Source organism: Lepidochelys kempii, chromosome 1, assembly GCF_965140265.1.
Source record: "Lepidochelys kempii isolate rLepKem1 chromosome 1, rLepKem1.hap2, whole genome shotgun sequence".
Taxonomy (NCBI): domain Eukaryota; kingdom Metazoa; phylum Chordata; order Testudines; family Cheloniidae; genus Lepidochelys; species Lepidochelys kempii.
The window spans coordinates 27476994-27492925 of record NC_133256.1 but is presented as its reverse complement, the minus strand read 5'-3'; the positions used below and the strand labels follow the sequence as shown (position 1 = coordinate 27492925).

The 15932-nt window shown below is 42.7% G+C and overlaps 1 protein-coding gene across 4 annotated transcripts in view; it reads left to right on the top strand.

The window, feature by feature from the left end:
- Positions 1–15932, top strand: part of SESN3 (sestrin 3) — an 85023-nt gene that overhangs the window by 18913 nt on the left and 50178 nt on the right. The window contains exon 2 of one of the 4 annotated variants that reach the window (XM_073337658.1): positions 10667–10778. The exons of the other annotated variants lie outside the window; for them this stretch is intronic. The gene's annotated coding sequence lies outside the window, so the exon portion shown is untranslated. The remainder of the gene's footprint in view (positions 1–10666; positions 10779–15932) is intronic. 4 annotated transcript variants of the gene reach the window in all.

The window sequence follows — 15932 nt, the reverse complement described above, 5'->3', positions numbered from 1 at the left end:
AGCAAATGAAAGGTACTTTTGAAGCATTTTCCAGTGACAGCAACAAGTTATATCAGGGACTGGCAAACTTCATCGGGTTTTGGAAATTGTATGGAGGGCCGGTTAGGGGAGGGGGTTGTGGCCTGGCCCCCACCTCCTTTCCGCGCCCGGACCCCTGCCCCTAACTGCCCCCCCCCCCCGCCACCACATCCAACCGCCCCTTCTCCCTGTCCCCTGACTGCCTCCTGCTGCCCTATCCAACCCCCCTCTCCTTCCTGACTGCCCCCATTCAACTCCTGTTCCGGCCCCAACCCCTGTCCACACCCCCGCCCTCTGACAACCGTCCCGAACTCCCCTGCCCTCTATCCAACCCCCTGCTCCGGGCCCTCTTATCGCACTGCCTGAGGCACCGGTGGCTGGCGGCGCTATAGCTGTGCTGCCCAGCTGGAGCTGGGCCACGCTGCTGCCGCCGCCACCACACAGCACAGCACCGGGTCAGGCTGGGCTCTGCAGCTGCACTGCCCCAGGAGCTCACAGCCCCGTTGCCCAGAGCATTGTGCCGGTGGCAAGGTGAGGCTGCGGGGGAGGGGGGACAGCAGGGGAGGGGCCGGTGGCTAGTCTCCTGGGGCAGGAGCTCAGAGGCCGGGCAGGAGGGTCCTGCGGGCCAGATGTGGCCCGCAGGCCGTAGTTTGCCCACCTCTGAGTTAGATGATGGGGTTGTGATTTATAATGTGACGGTATGTATTCACTCAGCAATAGTGTTTGCACAGCTATGGACTTATGACTTATTGAGACACTATGTTGGCCAGGACACACGTTATCAGTTTCATTTATTCAAATAGTGCCATGCTTTCTCAGTCTTCCACCCGAACATCTGTGGAGAAGTAGCCAAAAAAGCATCTCTCAAATATGCTACTCAAACAGCAGTTTGAATGGTTTACAGTAGTTGGCTGAACATTGGGTAAAGACAAGCAAGCAATGCTAGATGACCACGCAAGCATCAATAAAAACTGCAGTTATATAGCAGTCTTCATAGAACTGCTGGGGGTTTACAGTAAAACACTAGTACAGTGATCAGGTTTAAAAGCAAAATAAAGCAAGAGTAGACAGATTTCTTCAATTTAGTTTTAAATGCCAAGAGATGCTTGGTGCTGTGAGAACTATGGTAGGAAACAAGAGCCATAACAGTGCTGTGTCTACACTATCTAACTTCATAGCTGAAAATATCATAGGTACAATTAACCAATTACTTCACTGTGTGGTCTTGGAATATACAGTCTAACCTTCCATTCTTTTACAGCTGCCTTTCAATCAGCAGGATCCCCTCTCTCTCCCCTCCCCAGTATCTGAAAGATGTGTACTTACGTCCTCTTGTGACTTCCAAATAAAATATGCGCATTTTACGAATAAGGGGTCTAACGTCCAGCCCTTCAAACTTAAGCCCTTGGCAGTCAAGCTATGTTCTTTCCTTCAGATCATTAATTAGTAAAACACCTTGTGGGTCAGATGAGGCCCTCTAGGACATCTGTACAACCTTCAGTGGGTTGCATGGTCATAATTGGAACTTGGCAGGAGTGCTGGAACTGTGGGTGCTGGGGGTGTGGTAGCGTTCCCTGGCTTGAAGTGGTATCTATCATGTATAGGGTTTATATTTTTGTTCAGTGGCTTTTAGCATTCCCACTATAAAAATTGTTCCAACGCCACGGAAACTTGGTAAACAATTCTGACTATTCAGGAAAAGGGACTAGAATTCAGATCCCTCCTCTTGGCTGTTTTGGGCTTCGAGGTGCTAAGTAGAGTAAAATATAGTAAAACTGTCAGTAAATAAAGGGATATGATTTTTGAATCCTTGTGAACAGATCTCTTCAGAAAATTGGCACTTTTCTAACTTTAATCATTTTTCAGATTAGAACTGCAGTTTGTCATTGAAATGTTACTGCCAAAAAAGTTGAACACATGTGAATGTACATAAAAGCAGAAAAATAATCTGGACAGAATCATAAATATTTGCTTGCTTGCTTCTTGAGCAAACAAACTACACTTTAACTGAGCTTTGTAGATGTGCATTGAACACAATATCATAGACTTAGTCAGAGGCATAATTTAGAGTGGTGTTTAGTATGTGCCTTTGGTGCTGTTTGCTACTTGATGTGTGAAATTCATTTCTGCTTTGTTAAAGTACCTTGAAACAAATGATTAGATGCAAGTACAGACATTAAAAAACCTGAACTTTTTGATTCTGATCCTTCCTGCTCTGTCAAATGTCACTTAAGGCATGACCAAGGCTCTGTCATCCCAGTCTATCTTGGACCATGCTTTAGATGTCCTCTCTGCTAAATCCGTGAGTTTTCATCCTCTGGTACTGTTCAGAGGGATTCTTTCAGTTGTCCTCTTTTACATGTTCCTCTAGCTGCCAATGGCAGGTGCTCTGGCTTCATTCTTAATACATGTCCCAGATATTTCCATCTTCTTTTCTGGATAATTTTAGAGATAAGAGAAACATGAACTCTGACCAATCCAAGCATGTGTTCTATATTTAATAGAATATCTTCCCAAGGCATTTTCTTTTGAAGGCATTTAGACATGTGTCTAAATTTTCTCTAGATTTTCATCTTTTACATCACTGTGTTCTCCTATTGAGTGATAAGTGTACATGTACATTTCACTGTAGGTGTATGTAGGCATATGAGTCGGAGACTTTTGCCAGCTGTACCAGCAGGTGGCGCATGCGAGTACGTCCACCGCCTCCCTCTCAGTTCCTTCTTATTGATCCCTGTGAGTGATGGGAACAAAAGGTAACTGATTTGTTTGGGCAAGGGATATATGGAGAATAAGTGTCCCATTTGTACCTCTCTTCTGACAATTCCCTTTGCTTTTTCATTCTTAACGTACATTAATTTAAAAACTCTTCAGAAAGTGACCTTGTTCATGAAAGCATGGAGACCTCTTCCATGAGGAGTGCCTCTCTGGCTGCTCCAGCCCCAAAACAGAAACTGGGGGAGAAGAGTGTTCATCTTGCTCTCCACAGTTTCCTTTGCTGCTGCCTTCGTTGTCTGAGAATCTCAGACATCAGTCTCATTTTTTGTCTGAGAAGGACAGATCCTCTAAAAAGTCCTCCAGGGCCAAAGTCACAAACACAGATGCTTGCCAGCACTGACTCTCTGGCAGGGCTGTTAAAATTAGTGCTTTTACTTCCTCTACCACAGAGATCTTCAACCCTGATGCCATTATGTATGGTACCACTGACATTATCGGAAGAACACGTGCCTCTGATATTTATACTGTTGACACAATGGACTTTCTTTGTGGCAAAAGACCTTTTGTCTCACTCTCCTTGACTCGCTTTCTTCATTTACTGGAGTTACCAGTTACAGCAGCTTCAACCATGTCAACACTACTTATTTCCATGACACCATCAGTTCTGCCTGCATTGTTGGTGCTGCCAGCAGCATTGGTGACATTGACTCAGCCGTCTGCCTTCCATCTGCCTCAGTTGCTTCCACTGAGTCCAATGGATACATCTTTGTCATTGGTACCACCTGTGCCCAAGACTTCCACCAACACCTATAGGAACTGTGCCTCCATTCTTTGAAGAAAGCTATATTTTTTTCTTCAGACTCTGAGCATGATAGACCTCTCTCCCTCAAGGTCTTTCAGGTCTCCTTACAGGTCACACTCTAGAGACACTCACACCTGTTCTACAGAGCAAGAACATTATTTGGAAAGATGCTTGTGTGCTATGCATCATCATGGACAGTACAAAGACTGGACTACCCACATTGTCCAGATTGGGCCTCTTGGACTGCTACCAGAGCATCCACATCTCCATTGGCCACACGATCCAGGAGAAAGTCACCTTTTCCAACACCTGTGTCTGTTAGAGAAGATCTGCCTCCAGTTTGACAGCATCCTCCAGTTTTGGAACCCACAGAGAAAGAGGCATCTTGGGAAGAATCTACAAATATCTTTCCTCAAATGAGGCCATAACTCTAGAGTCATATGTCACGTTCTTCTGAAGACTTTACAGTCTTTCAAGATCTCGTGAAGAGGGTGACCACGTTGCTAGGAATGAAAGCAGAAGGCATGTAGGGCAATCCACACACATTTGTGGATATTCTGAAAAGTCCAACTGCAGGACGGGTTTCCCTTCCCATTAATAAGGCCCTGTTAGACCTTGCTGAGACCTTTTAGCCAATCCTGGCCTCTATTCCACATGCTAAACATGTGAAGAGACAGTATCAAGTTACCCTGCAGAAATTTGATTTTCTTCACCCATGGTGTCCCAGACTCTGGTGGTGAATAAGCTCTTAAGCTAGCCTTGGGGTAAGACTACCTCGAAGGACAGGAGTACATGAGACTTCTTTTATATGGTAAAAGGGCCTATACTACCCCCACGTGCAAATGAGGGTGTCATTGGACAGAGATTACAAAGTTTGTAGACAGCCTTCCTGAGGAAGTTCTTGGCTTCGGTCTCTGAAGGACACCGCTGCCCAGATGTGTGTCTTAGACACTACTTTATGCTCTGTGACTACAGCCTTCTTGGTGAGACACTCTTTGTGATTGCAGGCCTCAGGCATGCCTAAAGAGTCACAAACCACAACAGAATACCTTCTCTTTGAAGGCTCCAAGCTTTTTATTAAAAGACTGAAGATGCCATGAGCATATTAGGATTCCTGTGTGCCTCTGCTTTCGTTGGGTATCTTACTCTCCAGTAATAGAGAAAACAGTTTGAGCCTCAATTGCAGTATAGGCAATTATATTACTAGCTGAGACCTCAGGATGCCTGTAGAAGGAGACATTGCCCAGCAGCATCTTCTCTATAGCATGTCCTTCTCACCAGACTTTGGCAACTTAGAAGCAGTCATTTTGACATTGTGATTGAGCACAGCACACCGACCATGTCTCTCTTTTTCTGGATTTAGAACCTCCCTTTGTGAAAGAAGCAATTTTTCAGGGCATAGACAGACTGCATCAGACAAATGGGTGTGCAGCACAGTAAAGGAGGGATGTGTCATCCCATTCCTTTCCCAACCCACATTTCCTGTCCCTTTTCAGGGATCTGTCTCACACAGCTGTCCGTCTTCAGGAAGTGCTCTTTTGGAATTGGGAGCAATAGAAGAAATGCCTTCTCAACACAAAGGGAAAAGCTTCTATTCTCACTTCTTCCTGATTTCTCAAAAGAGATGGTCTGTGACCCGTTCTGGATTTAAGAAAACTGAACAGATTAATCAAGAAAATCAAGTTCAGAATCATCGCCCTTGCATCTGTTTATCTCTTTTGGGAGATAGACATGCTGCCCTTGAGTTGCAGGATGCTTATTTACATATGGCAATATGTCCCGGCTGTAGTATCTTGAATGTGTGGTTGGCAATGTGCACTGCCAGTACACTGTACTATCCTCCAGCTTGTCCTCAGCCCCAAAGGCATTCAAGTGTATGACAGTAATAGTGATACATCTGCTTCGTTCCAGAGTTCAGATAGGGAAATATCTAGATGGTTGGTTAGTTTGAGGAACATTGAAGCTTCACATCCAGAACAACAACATTGTCATCAGAGATCTGTTCTCTCCACTGGGGCTAATAACAATGGATACATTTTATAAGAGTGGATCTCAGTGGTTCACAATGGCTTACCTCCCTATGGACACATTCAGTTCATAGCCACCTGTAGAAAAGCCTCATATCTGACCCAAGGACAACAGTGCATTCTTGCATCCAGCTTTTGGGATATATGGCCTTGTAAATGTATGTGACTCGGCATGCCAGAGTTCACATCCGATGTCTGTAAGCCTGGCTTTACTCAGTATGTTGTCCAAACACACAAATCAGCAAGTCCAGATAATATCTGTCTGTACGAGCTCTTCAGTCCCTGAATTAGTGGATAGATTCCTAGAATATCTGCAGAATGGTTACTTTCTTTCCACCAGAGCCAACAGTAATTATTATAACAGGTATTTTCTCCATGGGTTGGGGTGCCCACCTGGGGCCACTTAATACTTAGGCACTTTGGACACCACAGAAGGCTTTCCTCCATATAAATGATTAGAGCAACAATCCATTTGTTGGGTCAGCAAGACTTTGATTACCATGATCAGAAATGGGGTGATTCAGGTTCTGATTGACAGCACCACTGCTGTGTATCATCTAAACAAGAAGGCTGGTACAAGGTTGACTCAGCTGTACCAAGAGGTGATCCAATTGTGGGGCTTCTGCCTAAAGAGAGATTTCACTTCCTGGGTGTGAGAAACGCTGTTGTGAGCTCCCTCAGCAGGCCATCAGGAGTGGTCTGTAAAGGAGCCAATCCTGCAAGGGTTTTTCTGTTATTGGGGATACCCGATTATAGACCTCTTGGCAATGAACCTGAACAACAAATTCAGGAAATTCTTCTCTAGGGCAGGTTACAGCCCGGGTTCTATGATAGATGTCTGTCTGTTTTTTCCCTGGTTGTCATTCGCTGTATGTGTTCCTTTCAATTCCTTGAATTCCAAGTGTAATCAGGAAACTAAAAAGAGACAAGGCAATACAGGTACCCAGATCTACATCAACGCTCAATTTGGCTGCCCATCTCTCTACCTCTGGTTGTGGATCTCTTGGCTCAGAACTAGGGAAAGTCACTGAGCAGTCATAAAATCATAGAAATGTAGGGTTGGAAGGGACCTTGAAGTCCTCAAGTCCATCCCTCTGCTGTGGCAGGACCAAGTAAACCTAGACCATTCCTGACAGGTATTAATTCAACGTGTTCTTAAAAATCTCCAATGATGGGTTTTCCACACCTCCCTTGGAAGCCTATTCCAGAGCTGAATTACCTTTATAGTTAAAAAGTTTTTCCTAATATCTAACCTAAATCTCCCTTGCTGCAGATTAAGGACATTACTACTTGTCCTCCCTTCAGAAGACATGGAGAACAATTGATCACCATCCTCTTTATAACAGCCCTTAACATATTTGAAGACTATCAGGTTCCCCCCTCAGTAGTCTTTTCTCAAGACTAAACATGCCCAGCTTTTTTAACCTTTGCTCATAGATCAGGTTTTCTAAACTTTTTATCACTTTTGTTGCTTTCTTGAACTTTCTCCACATCTTTCCTAAAATGTGACATCCAGAATTGGACACAGTACTCCAGCTGAGGTCTCGCCAGTACAGAGTAGAGTGGGGCAGTTACATTCTGTGTCTTATGTACAACACTCGTATTAATATACCCCAGAATGATATTGGTATTTTTCACAGCTATATCATGTTAACTTGTATGCAATTTGTGATTACTATAACCCCCAGATCCTTTTCTGCAGTAGTACCACTTAGCCAGTTATTCCCCATTTTGCAGTTGGGCATTTGATTTGATTTTTTTTCCTTCCTAAGTGAAATATTTTGCTCTTCTCTTTATTGAATTTCATCTTGTTGATTTTCAGACCAATTCTCCAATTTTTTTAAATAGTTTTGAATTCTAATCCTGTCCTCCAAAGTACTTGTAACCCTTCCCATCTTAGTGTCATCTACACATTTTATAAGCATACTCTTCACTCCATTATCCAAGTCGTTAATGAAAATATTGAATAGTACCAGACCCAGGACTGCCCCCCCCCAACCAGGACTCACTAAATACTCCCTCCCAGTATGACAGCAAACCATTGATAACTGCTCTTTGAGTATGGTCTTTCAACCGGTTGTGCACCCACCTTATAGTAATTTCATCCAGACCCTAGTTTGCTTTTGAAACGGTCATGTGGGACTATGTCAAAAGCCTTACTGTATTCAAGATATATCACGTCTACTGCTTCCTCCCACCTGCTAGGCCTTATCAAAGAAGGAAATAGGGTTGGTTTGACATATGTTCTTGACAAATCCATGCTGGCTATTCCCTATAGTCTTATTATCTAGGTGTTTGCAAATTATTTGGGTGGGGAGATGGCGGTGTTCTCAATAGATTTGTTTTTTCATAACTAATTAACCCCATCTGTTTTGCAATTCTGGACAGTCTTTTGTTCTCCACTTGCATGTTAGTTCAGCTTCAAATGTATTGTTAAGCCATGTACTGTCTGTTGTATCCATGTACACTTTTTTTTCCCCATAAGGAAGTCAATGGTGATGCCAGACAGGAGAGGTGCAAAGATAAACCCTTATTTGATACCATTGTCTGTTTAACCATTCACTCAATTCTGCATTTACTTTTACTGCAAATTACACCTTGAAGTAAAGCCCTGATGTTACTTTTTTGTTGGCATACCGTAACACCTAAAGATGATCCAGAGTGAATTCCGGTGAAGGCTGTCAAGTGCTTTCTTAAAATCTGTGAGGTTTATGATGTCTTGCCATTCAATGCTTTTTAATGATTATTGTTAGATATTTGAAATTTTGATTAGAATATTTGAAATATTTTAAAAAGCTTGTCATTAGGAAGTCGTCTTATTGTAGGAAGATGCCATTTTGTTTGCAGGATGGGTGAATGCCACTTCGCTTTCCAGCGCTCATAGGGTACTCATAACATTGCTTGTATTATTGTGAGCAATCTTGCTAAATTGAGAGATGGATTAGATGATTTCCCCCCCCCCCCAAGTTTTTGTATCTAACAGCTATACATCTGAGGCTAGCAGTTTGCCTGATAGTTCTTTAGCTTTTTTAATTTATATCCATATTTAAAAATGGACTCACTTTATTGTACTGGGACTGCTGTCAGACTTTTGTTCAGATGTTAATTCAGGCTTGTTAAAGCGCAAATAAAGTGGAACCTAGATTATATCAAATGTTTGTTCTCCCTGTTTCCAACAATTTGCAACATGGATTTGATGAAGTTATGTCAGATGAATCCAGCTCATTAAGTTCCGTGCTTAGATACTGTGGTTCTGGGAACTGTAGAAAATCATAAGATGAATTTAGTTGACTACACTTAAAGTTGAAGTAGAATTTGTAGGCAGAACAGGCGATGGCAGTGATGGACCCCCAGGATACAACCTGGAACTGTGGGACTGTTGTACCCCCTGAACTCTCAAGCCTGGCCTGTCTGTCACAGTGCTGTGTTGGTGGCAAGCAGCAAACTCCTCTGGGTGCTGTGCACTCTCGGCCAACAATATGCAGGGACACACCCAGCTAAGCTGCATGAATGCTCTATAAGACAGTGGTTCTCAACCTTTCCAGACTACTGTACCCCTTTCAGGAGTCTGATTTGTCTTGCGTACCCTCAAGTTTCACCTCACTTAAACTACTTGCTTACAAAATCAGACTTAAAAGTACAGAAGTGTCACAGCACTGTATTACTGAAAAATTGCTGCTTTTCTCATTTTTACCATATAATTATAAAATCAATCAACCGGAATATGAATATTGTACTTACATTTCAGTGTATAGTATATAGAGCAGTATAAACAAGTCATTGTCTATGTGAAATTTTAGTTTGTACTGACTTCGCTAGTACTTTTTATGTAGCCTGTTGTAAAACTAGGCAAATAGCTAGATGGGTTGATGTACTTCCTGGAAGACCTCTGCATACACCCAGGGGTGTGCATACCGCTGGTTGTGAACCACTGCTCTAAGACACTTATGAACTGTACATAGACACTGGCAAGCCCCCTGAACCCTCATGCCCTGCACCCAAGAAATATACCATCTTACACTGCTCAAAACCTTCTATTGAACAAAGCAAGTGCATGAATTAGTTCACCCCTTGGTCAAAGGATAGTGGACATGCACCAGCCTTTGTAATCTGAGCAGATTCTTCAAGCACTTTAGACAAACTCACTAGTAAGGATAAAACATTAAAATAAGTTTATTAACTACAGAAAAATTAAGCGATTATAAGTGTTAGACAGAGAGGTCAAAGTTGGTTACTTAAGAAATAAAATTGCACTCTAAATTCTGAACTTTCAGACTAAGCAAGATTTGAATCAAGCAGTTTTGCTCACCCTACTAGCATTGTAAGCAGTTCACAGTTCTTAATACCCAGGCTGAATTTTTTGCTCAGCCTGGGACCAGTCTCCCCAGTTCAAAATATTTTCTTCCAAACGTTTTTGTTGCCATTAGAGTAGGTTGGGGGTGTGGGGGAGGGAGGGAGGCTCTGGGCTGATGTCAAACACTCCAGTTTGTATCCCCCAATCCATGGGCATGGAAAGATACAGTCACAAACATATTCTATATCCCCAGCTGAGTCAGTGAGTTAAGCAGTCTCCATTGTCTATGTACTTCGGGAGGGGCGCACTGAGAGAGTAGATTCTCCTTAATGGACCATCAGCACGTGGCCAGTTAGTCCTAATGTAAATCTGTCTTTGGGGTGTTAGTTGCTCCATTGTTGCTCCGAAAAAGCCAGCTGTGGATGTCTCCCAGACACACAACAGATTTTGGTAACACATATGCACACGTAGCATAACTTCACATACAGTGGTAACACACATGATTAAACAGGATAGTAATGTCCAACAGATCGTGACTTCCCAAATGATACCTCACAAGACATGCTCTGTACAAAACATTCTAATCGTATCACAGTGGTGAATATGGGCATTCCAGGGTGCAATTTTGAGGTACAGTGTGTCACAATGGCCTCAATTTGTGAAATCGAATATTCCATGTTGAAATAGTGATGGATAAAAGGGATTTGCAGGGGCAAGGAGAGATAAGTACGTTACTACTTGAGGCTTTTTAATGTAAAGTGCTTTTTTTTTTTTTTTTTTGATACACACTTATTTTTTTTTTAACAGTTTTGCTATGGTGGCTCAGGAAGTCATACGGAAATACTGTCAAGAAAGTATCTGTTTCAAGGCCCTGCAAATGTAGACTCTGGACAACTCTGACCAAGAGCAACAGCATCACGTTAAGATGATAACTTATTCCTTATTCCATTGTAGCTGAAAGGAGTGTATTTTGATGGAAGCTACACATAAGAGAACCAAGAATAAAATAGAAAGGGGAGTCAATTGAAAATTCTTTGCAATTTCCACAGATAATTGCTTTCATGAACCTATATTTAGCATAATTACACCATTAATTTCTCTCCCCCAAAAACCACACATATAGGCAAAGAGCTTGTGTAAGATGGAGACCCAAACCAAGACATTTAGTCATTATTCCATTGATTTTTGTCTATTTTTCTTGGGGAGTCAGAGTATCAAACAAGGGTCATGGTCTCCGATACATATCGAATCCAAGGTTGGTGAATAATAAAACATCAGTCATTCATGAATGCACACATGCAGGTGCCTCTTTCTTTATCACTGAGACCTAGATGATGCTTCTGTGGTATGCATTTTGGCATGGTTGTCTCCCATGGAGTACTCGGTGTAGCATGGACTGAAGGAGGATTATTGAGGAGAATATGGGACATAGATTTTTAAGGTCGGAAAGGACCATCATGATCATCAAGTCTGACCTCATGCATATTGAAGGCCACACTCGCCCACTCCTGTAATAAACCCCTTACCTCTGGCTGAGTTACTGAAGTCCTCAAATCATGGGTAAAGACTTCAAGTTACATAGAATTCACCATTTACACTAGTTGAAACCTGCAAGTGAGCAGTGCCCCATGCTGCAGAGGAAGACTAAAAGGGTGAAAGGGCCAACAAATTTCATTGCCAAAGTGCCTAAAGTTCCATCGGTAAATGATAAAATCTTCAGGGTTACAATATATAAACTAAAGAATCTGGACATCATTTGCTTTAGTAGTCTGCTCTGAACACTCATACTTGCTGACTTTGTTGCTTCTGTTGCTAAAATCTAATAACTATATGTAGGGCCCTACCAAATTCAGGGTCCATTTTGGTCAATTTCACGGTCCTAGGATTTTAAAAATTGTACATTTCATGATTTTAGTTATTTAAATCTGAAATTCCATGGTGTTGTAATTGTAGGGGTCCTGACCCATAAAGGAGCTGGGGGGCAGGGGTTACAAGGTTGTTGTAGAGAGGGTTGTTGTACTGCTATTAGAGTAACAGCCGTGTTAGTCTGTATTCGCAAAAAGAAAAGGAGTACTTGTGGCACCTTAGAGACGAACCAATTTATTAGAGCATAAGCTTTCGTGAGCTACAGCTCACTTCATCAGATGCATATCGTGGAAACTGCAGCAGACTTTATATATACACAGAGAATATGAACCAATACCTCCTCCCACCCCACTGTCCTGCTGGTAATAGCTTATCTAAAGTGATCATCAGGTGGGTCATTTCCAGCACAAATCCAGGTTTTCTCACCCTCCACCCCCCCACACAAATTCACTCTCCTGCTGGTGATAGCCCATCCAAAGTGACAACTCTTTACACAATGTGCATGACAATCAAGTTGGGCTATTTCCTGCACAAATCCAGGTTTTGTCACATCCCCCCCCCCCCACCCCCATACACACACACACTCACTCTCCTGCTGGTAATAGCTCATCCAAACTGACCACTCTTCAAGTTTAAATCCAAGTTAAACCAGAACATCTGGGGGGGGGGGGGTAGGAAAAAACAAGAGGAAACAGGCTACCTTGCATAATGACTTAGCCACTCCAAGTCTCTATTTAAGCCTAAATTAATAGTATCCAATTTGCAAATGAATTCCAATTCAGCAGTTTCTCGCTGGAGTCTGGATTTGAAGTTTTTTATTTTTTATTATTCACTTCAAATCCAGACTCCAGCGAGAAACTGCTGAATTGGAATTCATTTGCAAATTGGATACTATTAATTTAGGCTTAAATAGAGACTTGGAGTGGCTAAGTCATTATGCAAGGTAGCCTGTTTCCTCTTGTTTTTTCCTACCCTCCCCCCCCCCCAGATGTTCTGGTTTAACTTGGATTTAAACTTGAAGAGTGGTCAGTTTGGATGAGCTATTACCAGCAGGAGAGTGAATTTGTGTGTGTATGGGGGTGTGGGGGGGGATGTGAGAAAACCTGGATTTGTGCAGGAAATAGCCCAACTTGATTGTCATGCACATTGTGTAAAGAGTTGTCACTTTGGATGGGCTATCACCAGCAGGAGAGTGAATTTGTGTGCGGGGGTGGAGGGTGAGAAAACCTGGATTTGTGCTGGAAATGACCCACCTGATGATCACTTTAGATAAGCTATTACCAGCAGGACAGTGGGGTGGGAGGAGGTATTGGTTCATATTCTCTGTGTATATATAAAGTCTGCTGCAGTTTCCACGATATGCATCTGATGAAGTGAGCTGTAGCTCACGAAAGCTTATGCTCTAATAAATTGGTTCGTCTCTAAGGTGCCACAAGTACTCCTTTTCTTTGTACTGCTATTCTTACTTCTGCGCTGCTGCTGTCGGCAGTGCTGTCTTCAGAGCTGGGCAGCTGGAGAGCGGCAGCTGCTGGCCAGGAGCCTAGCTCTGAAGGCAGAGCCGCCGCCAGCAGTAGCTCAGAAGTAAGGGTGGCATGGTATGGTATTGCCACCCTTACTTCTGTGTTGCTGCTGGTAGCGGGGTGCTGGGCACCTGGCCAACACCCACCATTCTCTAGCCATGCAGCTCTGAATGCAGCGCAGAAGTAAGGATGGCAATACTGCAATACCCTAAAGTGGCCTTGCAACCCCCCTGCAACTCCCTTTTGGGTCAGGACCCCCAATTTGAGAAATGCTGGTCTCCCCCGTGAAATCTGTATAGTATAGGTTAAAAGCACACAAGACTATATTTCACAAGGGTAGACTAGATTTCACAGTCCGTGATGGGTTTTAATGGCTGTGAATTTGATAGGGTACTAATTATAAGAATTTACTATAGGAATTAGACAGCTTTAAAAAGGTACTCATGCAAAATTGAAAGGTTTGAAAAAATTCTTCTGCATTCAGAAAGCATTCTGCTTCACATCATATTTACTAATTTCTTTTTCTTCTATTAAGGACACTTTCTGTGAAAATAGAACTTCTTAAAGAGTTTGTGCTTTTGGTGTTCGTTCTGCACTTTTTACTTCTATGAGTGGAATGTCACAATATGTTGCTGTGTGAATTTATTGCAAATGGATTATAATTGGGGGGGGGGTGTGCGTGTGTGTAGGAAGAGAAATTCTTGAGCAACTAAAGTCCTGGAGTTTTTTAATATATAAATGTTCTTAATGTTGGAGAAATACAAAATGATGCACAAGTAGAAAAGTAATCATAAGCAAACTAGGGAAATGTGGTCTGTATGGAACATAACTATAAATTGGATGCATAATTGGTTGAAAGACTATACTCGGAGTAGTTATCAGTAGGTTGCTGTCAAACTGGGAGGACATGTTTAGTGGGTCCTGTGAGGGTCTGCCCTGGGTCTGGTACTACAGTGAATGCTGCTTAATAGCACAACCCTGATATTAACTTCTAATTCAGAGCAATATTTTGCCAGGAACCAATCCCATGAACTTTATTATTAAGGGGATTCAGATATTGGCAATGGCATGCTGCTTATGGAACTTGTATTTAAGAAAGTCCCCGGCCATCGGGTTACCACCTGGCCAGTATTTTTATGGAGTTGCCAGAAAAATAATTTAATCTGCTGGATTTTTCTACCTGGGTCTAAGGATTTGCATTATTATCAGAATACACTGGGATATCTAATGTTAAGTTTCTGTGTCCAGCCAAAGATGCTGCAGTGTTCCCACTTCACAGTTTAAGCGATAACAGATCAAAACTGTTGAAAATACAGCAGCTGTCTGCCCACCAGCACGCAAGCACTCTGTGTGTGTGTGTGTGTGTGTGTGTGTGTGTGTGTGTGTGTGTGTGTGTGCGTGTGCACGAGAGGATTTGAGTCATGCAAGAGTGAGGAGGCATGTGATGTTATCTCTCTAGATACTATTAATGGCTGTTGGCGGGGGTGGTGTTTGCAAAGTTGCCTTGTGATTTGGGAGTTGGGTTTGCAACGGGCTTGCCTTGTGAAGAGGAGATTGCGAGGGTTTTTGCATTTCAGAAGTGGTAAACCTACCCAGCCACAAGTAGGTTTGTGGGGCTGCAGCTAGGGAATGAACTGGGACATGTCTTTCCTGGCTGAAGCCTCACACACTGGCCTTTTGCTTATTGGCAACTACTAGGTAACGGAAACTTTTTGCTGGCAATGCAGAGGTTGCTAGTAAGTGGACTCTGTTGTATTCAGTATTTTCATTATTGACCTGAATAATGGAGTGAAAAGTATGTTTATAAAATTTGCAGATGATGCCACACAGGGAGGAGTTGCAAGCACTTTGTGGGACACGATTAGAATCTAAAATGACCGTAACAGATTAGAGAAATGGTCTGAAATCAACAAGATGAAATTCAGTCAAGACCAGTGCAAAGTACTACGCTTAAGAAGAAAAAATCAAATGCACAATTACAAAATGGGGAATAACTGGCTAGGCAGTAGTGCTGCTGAAAAGTACTGGAAGTTATAGTGAATCACAAATTGAATGAGTCAACAATACGGTGCATTTGCCAAAAAGGCTAATATTCTGGGGTGTATTAGCAAGAGTGTCATATGTAAGATACGGGAGGTAACTGTCCTGCTCTGCTCGGCACAGGTGAGGCCTCAGCTGGAGTAATGTCAAGTTCTAGGCCCCTCGCTTTAGGAAAAATATGGACAAATTGGAGAGAGTCCAGAGGAGAGCAACAACAATTATAAAGGTTTAGAAAACCTGACGTATGAGGAAAGGCTTAAAAAAATGTGTGTCGGGGTAGGGGGACTGATAATACTTCTCAAATATGTTAAGGGCTATTATAAAGGGAACAGTGTTCAGTTGTTCTCCATGTCACTGAAAGTAGGACAAGAATTCATCTGAAGTAAGGGAGATTTACGTTAGATGTTAGGAAAACCCTTTCTGACTATAGAGGTAGTTCAGCTCTGGAATAGGCTTCCAGTGGAGGTTGTGGAATCCCCCATCTTTTGGAGGTTTTGAGGAACAGGTTAGACAAACATCTGTTAGGAATAGTCTAGATCAGAGATACTCGGATTGAGGTTGGGGAGCTGCAAGTGGCTTTTTAATGTCTGGGTTTTACCTGGACAGTTTGGTTTTTGGCTTCTGTGTCTGGGTGCCATTTAGGGTTG